We start from the raw sequence: 10,770 nt of genomic DNA, 5'->3' as shown, positions 1-10,770 counted from the left end.
TAGGAAAGGTTTCATTTATTATTTCTTGAAATAGATTCTCTGCCCCTTTGCTCTTCTCCTTCTGAGACACCTATAACACGGATGTTAGTGAGCTTAATGTTGTCCCTGAGTTCCCTTAGACTGTCCTCACTCTTTTTAATTCTTTTCTCTTTTACCTGTTCAGCTTGGGTGATTTCTTCTAGTCTTTTGTCCAGCTCACAGATCCATTCTTCTGTAACCTCTACTCTGCTTTTGAGTCCCTCTAGTGAATTTTTCATTTCCAGTATTGTATTCTTCATTTCTGATTGGTTCTTTTTTATATCTTCCATTTCTTTGTTGACATTCTCACTGAGTTCATTTATTCTTCTCCCCAGATCAGTGAGCATCCTTAACATTCATGTTTGAACTCTCTGTCGGTTAGGTTGCTCATTTCTGTTTCATTTAGTTCCTTTTCTGGGGTTTTGTCCTGTTCCCTTACTTGGAATGTATTCCTTTGCCTCCTCATTTTGCTCCTTTCCCTGTGCTTGTGTCTACGTATTAGGTAGATCAGCTATATCTCCTGCCCTTGAATAGGTAACCTTATATAAGTGATGCCTTAGGAGACCTGCAGTGTGCTTGCCTCAGTTCTCAATGTTCCCGGGGTGAGCCCTATGTGGGCTACATGTGTTCTTCTGTTGTGGCCTGTTTGCTCTCCCTATAGGTGCCCAGGGAGGCTGAGTAATGTTCTTGGCCAGCTGTTGTAATGCTCAGCTGTTTGTATTTGTTGTGGGCCCTTCAGTCTCTTTATCAGGTGTGGGAAGCCCCAGAACAGTTCACTGCAAGTTCTCATACCACATTTGTGTTGCAGTATTTCTTTTAAGTGAGTAGGCCCCCAGCATCGAAGGTTGTTAGGCTCAGGGGCTTACAAATGCTATAAGCCTCCAGCCTTTAGGTCTCTTGTCAGCTCTCTGAAGATTGCAGCTGAGTGGGGCTGGCCTCAGGCACAAGAGCACCCAATTGTTTCATGCTTGGAAGGTGGGGCAAACCCCCTATGTTGGTCTTTGAGAAGCCCAAGTCTCCTGCAGCTCACAAACCCTGCCACCCAGAGGTCCAGGTCTTCCTGGACACAGTCCTTCCCTGTGTGCGTGCCCTGACCTCCTGAAGTGGACCCCGTCTCTCCACAGTGGGAGCCCCACACGCTCCACCACCGCCCTACACTCTCCACCCACTCTTTGAGCACGACCTTCCCTACTGATGCGGGCTCAGTTGCCAGGCTGTAGAGAATCCAGTCACCAATCTATGCAGGTCCTCAAGTTGCCTGAGGGCTTGTTGTTGGGTGGGGCCAGTCTCTACGGTGGGCTGCCTGCCCTGGCTGAGCTGGATTAAATCAGTGCTCTAGTGGGTGGGGCAGTCCTGGGCTAGCAAGCCCCAGGGAGAACTCCAATGGTGTCTGTGTCAGCACACCCACACCAGGCCACAACAATTGCTGCCGCCAATGTCCCAGTCCCTAGAGAGGTCTCACCTCTCACCGAGATGTGCTCAGAGCCTATCAGGTGAGTCTCTTTTCACCAAAGCCCTGTGCACCTTTCTTTCTGGTGATTTTAGGTTGCTTTCTGAAATGGGTGAGTTTGTGCCTGTGCCCTTTAAGAACCGGTTTTAATTTCTTTGTGAGCCAGCTTTTCTGGGGTGTACTCCCCATCATTTTAGTAGCAAGCTAAGTCAGACATTATGCCACTGGTCTCGATTGTGCTGGGTCCACAAAATGCCTATAGTGGGGGCGCTCCCCGTCTCAAGGCCCCGCTCCTCCAGGGAGGGCTGCGGTCCTGTGGGCTGCTCCCTGGCGGCCGTGAAGCTGGTGGCTTGTGAAGGCGGCGTTTTTCCTCTCCAGAATGGAGTTTCTGCCCTTTCTACCTCAATCAGGATTGTCATTTGTTGCAGGAATTCCTCTTCTCCAGTTTTCAGTTCTGTCTCAGGGTTGATTTTTCCACGAGTAGTTGTAAATAGACTGTACCCACAAGAGGAGGTGAGGTCAGAGTCTGCCTACACCGCCATCTTGACTTCTCCCCCTATATTGTTCTTATTTAATGATTACATTAGACTGAAAATGTGGACACAAATCTGAGTCCTTAGTTGTCATTGAGGTTAGATGAAAAGCTATTGGTAAAGATTCATTTTTCATCATACATTTAGTGGCATTTCTTATTTTAGATAGATGATGCTTGTATAATTAAGTGATGATTACATTCTAAGTTTAGGAAGCAGAAATATCCTCATTAAGTTACTGTTAATGGCCCGTTATTTTTTTACTGTGGAGCTTTATTTGGAAACCATCACAGACGTTTTTACTAGCATCAGAGGACACTTGCGAACAAGGGTCTAAATAAGGATGCTTACAACACTGATGTTAAAATATTGATATGGCTCTGCTTTTTGTGAGAATATAAAATATTGACTTAAAAGAGAGAACTGTAGCCACTGATTTCTCTCCAAGGAGAAGTATTTAAGTTTATGTTCCTGGTTTCATCTACAAATACTTACAAGTCTGAATTCTGCAATTTATAGCTTGAAAAGAAAACACAAAAATCAACACAAAATAACAAGTGCAACTTTTTACTATTCTCATTAAGTTGCCTTTTTCTTCAGTTGGCCAGACTATTCAATGTTATTAGTCAGACAGAGCTGCTGAGGCTGCTACTCTCTGCCGATCATTATTTTATTTTATTTGGTAAATCTCTATGACGGTTTTATTGCAGGCTGTAAGCAGAATTGATCTAAGCCCTAGTTGACTTAGACTATCTTTTCAAAGGATACAGATATTTCCCATTAATGGGAACTTTGAAGAGAAATAAAATTAAGTACAATCTTAGTCGAATCCAAAGTTCTCTTTCCTATAGCAATTTCTTTTCTCCTTATGCAATATCAACTCTTTTGAGTGACATATCCACTAAAAAGAAAGAGAATTTATTTAGAGTAAAAATTATACTAGACTCTTAATTCTTCACTTGCATAACATCAACATGCTTTTAAATTTCCTCATTCTATTTTGAATTTCATGTTTAGAAACCAGTCCATATGGTATGGAATACTGAGTCCTGGGGCATCATAGCTCCTGCAGGGGCAATCTGTTAACTTGCATGAAGCTAGCAAAACTTACAGCAATTATAATGTATCTGCACACTTACTAAAATAAGTTATCTGAAAGCAGGATTCACATCTTTTTTTTTTTTCTTCATATAATATTTCATAGAATGCATGCTTATACTGTTGCAGGTAATTTTATTATATTAGGAATTAAAGATATATTTGTCAGTATCCTTAGTCTCAAAGACTAATGAACAGATATTCATCTACCACTGTGATAGAAGCTTTAGTAGACATATAAATAGTGTGCTACAGAAGCACGTTTAAGCATGAAAACAAGAATGGGAAGACAAGGAGCAGCTTTCTAAAGAGGACGGTGGCTTCACTGAAGCTCAATATAAAAATAGGAGTTGAAGTTGTCAGGTGAAGCTGAATGTTTAGAGATAAGGGCTCAGGTAGCAGCCTGAGTGAAGCCCTGAGGCATCTAACACCCTAATAGGTTTCAGAGAGAAAGGTACTGGAGTAATTCAGTTTAAGGATTATTTGTGCTTTAACTAAGTTAATGAAAGTACACTGAAAGGATAATATTGAAGAGACATTAAGAGACAGAATTGATAGAATTTTGTGACTGGAAGTAGGGAATTAGTCAGAAGAAGTAGCCAATCATAGCTCAGTTTCTTAGCTTGAGCAACTTGATATCTGGAGCACCATTCAATGAACTCAGAACTACATGAATGTGTGAGGTGGAAGATGATGTCTTCAGGTTAGGAACACATAGAAGAAATCATTTAAACTCAACTTGGGCCAGAAGTTCGTGTGTGACACTCCAAGCTGAAGGTAGACATTAGTGATTTATTTGAATATAGATGTTAATTTAAACAATGGGGTTGTGAGTGAATAGAGAGTTATAGGGAGAAATATAAGGAGGGGCATCTAGAAAACACTAAAATGCAAGGGCCAGGATCTGGAGAAGAATAGGTTCCATGAAGGATTCTAGAAAGGAAAGCAGGAATGTGTGTTACTAGAGCAGATAAGAGGAAGTATAGTTTCAAGAAGAAATGGATGGTCAGTCAGGATCCTGAAGGCAAGAAGTGGCAGACACAAATTTGATAATTTGAAGAGAATTTAATAAAGCAATAATTTTAATAGGTGTAGGCAATGTGCAGGAAAACAGAAGAGGTAGTGCAGTACCCCAGGTTTATAAACAGGGTAGTTGGGGCCACTCATATCCTGTTAATTAAAGGGGGAAGTGGAGGGAGCGGTTACCTTAACTGGAGAGAGGCCACCTGACAGTCTGTGACTCTGTCTGATTCTCCTCCCTCCTCTAAATCTTCATTGGTGACCTTGATGAGAGTAATTTAAAGGGAATGCTTCAGGAGAGATTCTAATTATACTGAATTGAAAGTGAGTATGGATAAATCTTTGTCTTCACTAGCAATTTCTAGAAAAATCCATTCAATGAATAAAAGAAGCAATGAATAATTACAAAAACATCCAAGAAAGTGACAAATGGAAACAAGTGCATATTCAGAAGATCATTTTGCTTCTCCATTATTATTATTATTATTTTTTAAATTTGCCAATACTTCTTGCGAGTGAAGGATCATACTTAAACATTTTATTTATTTATTTATTTTTAGTTGGTACTTTTTAAAAAATTTTTTTGTTTATTGCAGTAACATTGGTTTATAACATTATTATTAAAAGATGGATATAACCAAGTAAATAAAATAATACTTTCAGAATAGAATGGATAAAGGTAGTAAGGTTTTCTTGTTTTTCTTTACGATTCCTTGAGGTCAGGCAAGGTAACAAGAAGGAAATTGAGAGATCAAAACAAGAGGACCTGAACAAAAAAATCTTCTTAGATTGCTATCTTCTTTCTGAATACTATGGCCTTTCAAAGTCAACTAAGTAAATGTGTCGCAGTTTTCAATCCACCTTGACCTGCTGTCATTCTGTCATTGTCATTTATTCACTTTGGGCTTGCATCATGGGCAATGGGCTAAAATTGCTAACAGTATATATATATAACAAATAGATATATATGTAAATAGATATATATGTATATTTAAAGGTCCACATTGACATAGCTACTGTTATGATAGAATTTACCATAGCTTTGTCAAAAATGTAACAAATTTTCAACATTTTGGTTAAAAATGGCTCACCGATTCAGTTGAATTATCAATTTAATCAAAATGCTGTAAGTAATACTGTTTATAAACAGGAAAATAACCAGTACTACTGAAGATATTCATATTTAGAAGAATTTAATAGAACATTTTTGTTTTTCTCACCTGGAGATTTAGGCCACACATTGTTTTCCAAATGTAAACAATTTTTATGATGACTTCTTTATTTTATTATACCTTAACTAGAAACAAAATTGTAATTTTCTGTTATCATCCTAATAGAATTATTTTTCAGTTTTCCCAAAGAAAAAATATTGTGATGTAGAAAAAAGTCGAGAAAGGAGATACATTTATTTTAAAACCAGATAAAAGCAGTAAAGTGACAACCAGAAAAGTTGCAAAGTCTCTCTCTTGATCTCTTGGAACTCACTCTTGTTCTTGCTGTTCACCAACACCACCCACATGTTCACATGCCCCCGCAAAGTCCCTCACACAGACTGCTAGCACTGAAGGAAGGCATATCAAAAGAATCTTATTGACTGGTGTCAGGTTACTGTATTTCTGAAGCTATCTGCTCCTCTAATTGAAAATAATGCTTATTTGCATTAGCATTTATCTCACTTTGCATGTACTAATATATTTCTCTCTAAAACTTAGTAAGAATTATCATAATCTCTTTAGAGACTTCATTAAATTCCCTTTTTACAGAATTCTTGATCTCTCTTTCTTGAGCCGCATTTTAAAGGAATATATTCCTTCATAGACATGTTTTTTTCAGAAAAATAAAAAGAACAACTTTGGACTTAGTCTTATAAACTTACTGTGCCCACAGTCAGAGATCTTAAGAAGTAAATAGATCTTATTAGAAATACTGGGGAAAAAAAGCAGTTAAGAAAAGTATTAAACTTGAATTTCAAGTATTAAACTTGAATTGAAGTTTTAAAAATATGCATATAGAACCTTGGAATTATATTTACATAATTGTACAATGGACAGATCTATGAAGATTTATCTCTTCTTTTTCTTTTATAGTTATGAATTGAATTGAATTATGAATTCATTGTGCTGTCTTGAGAATGAATATATTTGATCTGCAATGAGAATAAACAAACATCTTTCAAGGAGAAGCTAGTTAGCGTTAAAATGCATGTAAAATATTTTGCACAGTTTTTTTTTCCATTGTAAAGGGATTACTGTTATTCCTATTTTTATTATTATCAATATTGCAATTCCATTGTCATATATAAATTGACATCATTTACCAACACAAGTAAGCTGACAAAAGCTAGATGTAAAATACTTTTAATATATTATATTTTGTTTTTTGAAAGCAATATGGCTTTTTTGGCCTCTTTGCATAGGGAGAAGTTTGAATAAGAGCATCTAGAACTTTTCACTCAGATTAATTTTATGGAAGATGTCAGCATACCCGAAGTATCCCTTTCCTAAGTATGTCTACTTACAATGGGAATAGAGGGCAAAATCTTATGTAACAGAAAGCGATAGTGGTCAGACCTGTGAGAGTTTCTAGACAGAACCAGAACCTGTTGCTTCCTAAGATAGTGACTCCTTTGAAAGTAAAAGGAGATGGACAAGGTGTTCAGGTCGCAATTCATTTACCTACATCAGCATGCATGCATGCATGCATGTATCCGTCCATCCATCCATCCATCCATCCATCCATCCATCCATCCATCCATCCATTATACAATTTCTGGAGCATAAACTGGTACAGAACAGAAAAAAAGATGAGTGTTTGATTACTCTCATGTACAATCTGTCTAGAAAGTGGTCATACAGACAAAAAAAGAAATATAGGCAATAATCTCATATGGGAGTGTGAAATTCATGAACACGGAATGAACAAACAACTTAATATCGGAAGTACAGGAAAGCCTTTCAGAGGAAATAGCATCTAAGATGAGAGATAAAGAATTACCAGAAGCAAAAGTGATGGTCCTATGTGAGGAGAATGTTCCAGGCAAAATAAACAACATGTACTGGTGTCAAGAAAAAAAATGAGCCTGGTATGTTAAGAGATCATAGTCTCCTCTTTTTTTTTTTTTCAAACCACTTTTGCTTCACTTTTTTCCTCCAAAAAAAGGTTTCAAACATTCTTTTGCTGCAGGTGTAGGTCTTTCCTTCTCTATACTCTGTTTCAATTTTACAGAAAATTGAAAGTGAATTAGCATACTTACTAAAGATTTGGCTCTAACATCTTTTGGACCCAGAAAATCAATTGGTGAGTGTTGTAAAGCCTGGCATCATATCTTGCTCCAATGTTTGAAAAGTGGACTCATGGAGGCAGAAATGATTATTCCTGAAAACTTAAGAGCATACAGGACTTCATGAATTAGACAGGTCAATATTCACACAGACAAATTATTGAAACATATAAAATGCATACTTTTTAAAAAGTATGACAATACTATCAAAAAGGCCATATATATAATGATTTAAAAGGGGCCATGTAATATGTCAACTTAGAATATATAAAATCTGGAAGAATTGATGCATATAATTTCCAAACTACAATGAAACTGAATTTGGAAGCAGAGTATATAAAAATAAATGGTTGTTGCTGTCCCTATCACAAAATTTTGCATTTCCTGAGAGAACAACATATGAAAATCAAAGCAGGTCATATTTAACATTGAAATGCCAGCCTGTGTGCTGACCTATAACAGAATTGAAAAGAAGAAATGTGTTTATTAGTAGAAATTTCTGTTCCTTGTTACCATTATATTCTTAAAATGCAAAAGCAGCAAGGTAAAATGGAACCATTAACTTATGAACTTCTTGGTTTAATAAAAACATTCAGGGAATTAGAAAAATATAATTAAATTCCATTGAAATGTATGAGACCAATCTATTTTGAAGATGGGGACAAAAGCAGGAAATGTGGGCTATTCTCTTGGTACCATGTATGGTTGTACCTTGCTTTAACCTTTGGAAAGATGCAGTAATGCATAAATTATAACTGCACTCTAAAGGTTAAAGTAAAAATTTTCTAACCTTAAAGGGATTGGATGGTATCAAATTACTTTCCAGTCTTGAAAGCTTTCGACTTACAGCAAGATAAAGCTTACAAAAGATTAAACTAAACATAATTGAGACTTTTTGTAAGCATAGATGGAACTAAAAATGATATATATTTTAATGAGAAACACTTTCATTAGAGAAACGTATTGACCTCAGTATTGGAAAATATCAGAAGTGTACACTAATTTATATTTATTAGCATGGTCAAGTTTAGGTTGTTTTTAAATTCAGTATACCTATATTAAACCACATGCTGCCTTCTCATTTTACCACATTGTGAAGGTATGGGTGAAGATGGTCTATTTAGAGGCTTACTGGGTGCAGACAGACAATAATGGTAAGGCTTAGCATTTGGAAGAAGATCCAACTTAGGAAAATTGTAAAAAATGAATCATAATCCAAAAGAAAAAGTTAAGAAATGAATCATAAGACACTAAGCAAACATCAATATCATTGATTTTTCTGAAAAACTAGATATACAACATCAAAACATAAAGAAATGGTAATTTAAGTGAATGTGATGATGAATGATTTACATAGATAACAATACTTTTTTGTTTTTTCATTGCAAGGAGAAGTAAAGTTCCTTTACTGACCTGTGTACAGACTTTCACTGTCACCTGCTTAGTAGACTTCCTTATTGTTTTAATTTATAAGTATATTCGGAGATGCTTTGTTAACTTTTTTTTCTTAAATGTCATTTGCAAACTCTTAGGATCTGCTATTCAACATGTTGTGGCTTCTTCACCAAGAGGAAAAACAAAAAACAGAAACATTTATAGAGATAGATATATAACCCTTAAATATACATAGTACTGTATAAACACGCATAAACATATGTATTTATACATCTATACAAAACAGTGACAATATGAAGACGCAGTCAGTGGAGTCAGACCACCAATATTGGTGTACTGGCCTCTCTACTTACTAGATGAAGCAGGGCCTTGGGCAAATTAGTTAACCTGCTTGCTTCAATTTCCTCACATGTTAAATGGCAAAAATATTAGCCCCTATTTCTCATCATTGTTGTCAGAATTAATAGTATTAGTATATATAAGGTAACAAAAAAGGAAGAATTCAATAAATGATAGCTATTATAGTATATAAATAGATGGCTGGAAGTAGAGCTTTACTGATGACTTTCACTTAAGTCAACCCCAAAAAACATCTCTATAGAACATCTTGTTTCTTATCCTAAAGTATTTTAAAATTGGAAAAGGAAAGTAAATGAGTGGATGTTTCAATATAGTATTCTGTTGTCACTAAGATCCTTGCTATATATTCTTAAATGTTAATCCTTCTAGAGAATTCATTGTAGTGATTATGCAGAATTAGCTACTCTTTGATTTTCAGACCTTAGTTGTAATATAACATCATTTCTGAAAACTAGCCTTCTATCTATTGTCAATAAACTGTTACATTTCAAGTCTTTGCTCCTTTTGGGAGCTCCAAATCTCTGGACTTCATCACTCCTGAATGCAGAGAGCTGTCAATGAGACCCCTGAGGCCAAGGGGTGTGTATCGTGACCATTTTACAGATTACCAGACACACAACAGGTGATCACTTCATCTTCCTTAAATGAGTTAATGAATGGCTAATTAATTAAGCCATTGAATGCGTATGGAATTGCTAGGATTTTTAAATACGTTGCAAATGAAAGGACACTGTGCAAGCTTCCAAATATTAGTTGGACCTCTGTTATGTACCTTTATTCTAAGATGAGTGAATTCTGCTTAACCATTTAAGTGAATTGATCCAAATGTTTCTTTACGCTTCTTCTCAAGAATCAGATGGTTTAACTGGAGTAGAGATTTACCCTATTTGACATTGATCCTCCATAGGTAACTATTTCCAGAATTCTATGACCTTCAGTAAGGGCAGTGTCACACAGGACAGATTCTGATTAACACTAGCTCTAGGATATAATTATTCTGGTATAATATAATATAATTACTAGTCTGCAGCGTGCTGTATATGTATATGTGTGTGTAATAGGTATGGTGAGTTACAGAAGGGTCAGATGTGTGATTATATAAATTTGTAAAATAATGGATTCAAAAATGTATTGTTATCTCTAAGGGGGTTTCTTTTTTTTTTTAATTTTGTTTATTGCAGTAACATTGGTTTATAACATTGTATAAATTTCAAGTGTACCTCGTTATACTTCCATTTCTGCATAGATTACATCATGTTCACCACTCAAATACCAATTACAACCCATCACCACACACATGTGCCAAATTATCCCTTTCACCCTCCTCCCTCCCCCCGTCCCCTCTGGTAACCACCAATCCAATCTCTGTCTCTATGTGTTTGTCTATTATTGTTATTATCTACTAAGTAATGAAGGAAATCATACGGTATTTGACCTTGTCCCTCTGACTTATTTCACTTTGCATAATACCCTCAATGTCCATCCATGTTGTCACAAATGGCTGGATTTCATCGTTTCTTATGGCTGAGTAATATTCCATTGTGTATATATACCACATCTTCTTTATCCATTCGTCCCTTGATGGGCACTTAGGTTGCTTCCAAGTCTTGGCTATT

At 36.1% G+C, this 10,770-nt stretch overlaps 1 long non-coding RNA gene across 1 annotated transcript in view; it reads left to right on the top strand.

Moving 5' to 3' along the window:
• Positions 1 to 1,423: 1,423 nt before the first annotated feature.
• Positions 1,424 to 10,770, top strand: part of LOC147914455 (uncharacterized) — a 68,837-nt gene continuing 59,490 nt past the window's right edge. The window contains exon 1 of the long non-coding RNA XR_015555473.1: positions 1,424 to 1,511. This is a non-coding gene — a long non-coding RNA (uncharacterized LOC147914455). The remainder of the gene's footprint in view (positions 1,512 to 10,770) is intronic.

The sequence above is a fragment of the Ceratotherium simum genome, chromosome 20, assembly GCF_057802395.1.
Source record: "Ceratotherium simum simum isolate JZ-2026a chromosome 20, ASM5780239v1, whole genome shotgun sequence".
Classification (NCBI taxonomy): Eukaryota; Metazoa; Chordata; class Mammalia; order Perissodactyla; family Rhinocerotidae; genus Ceratotherium; species Ceratotherium simum.
This window is presented reverse-complemented; position numbering and strand designations above follow the sequence as displayed.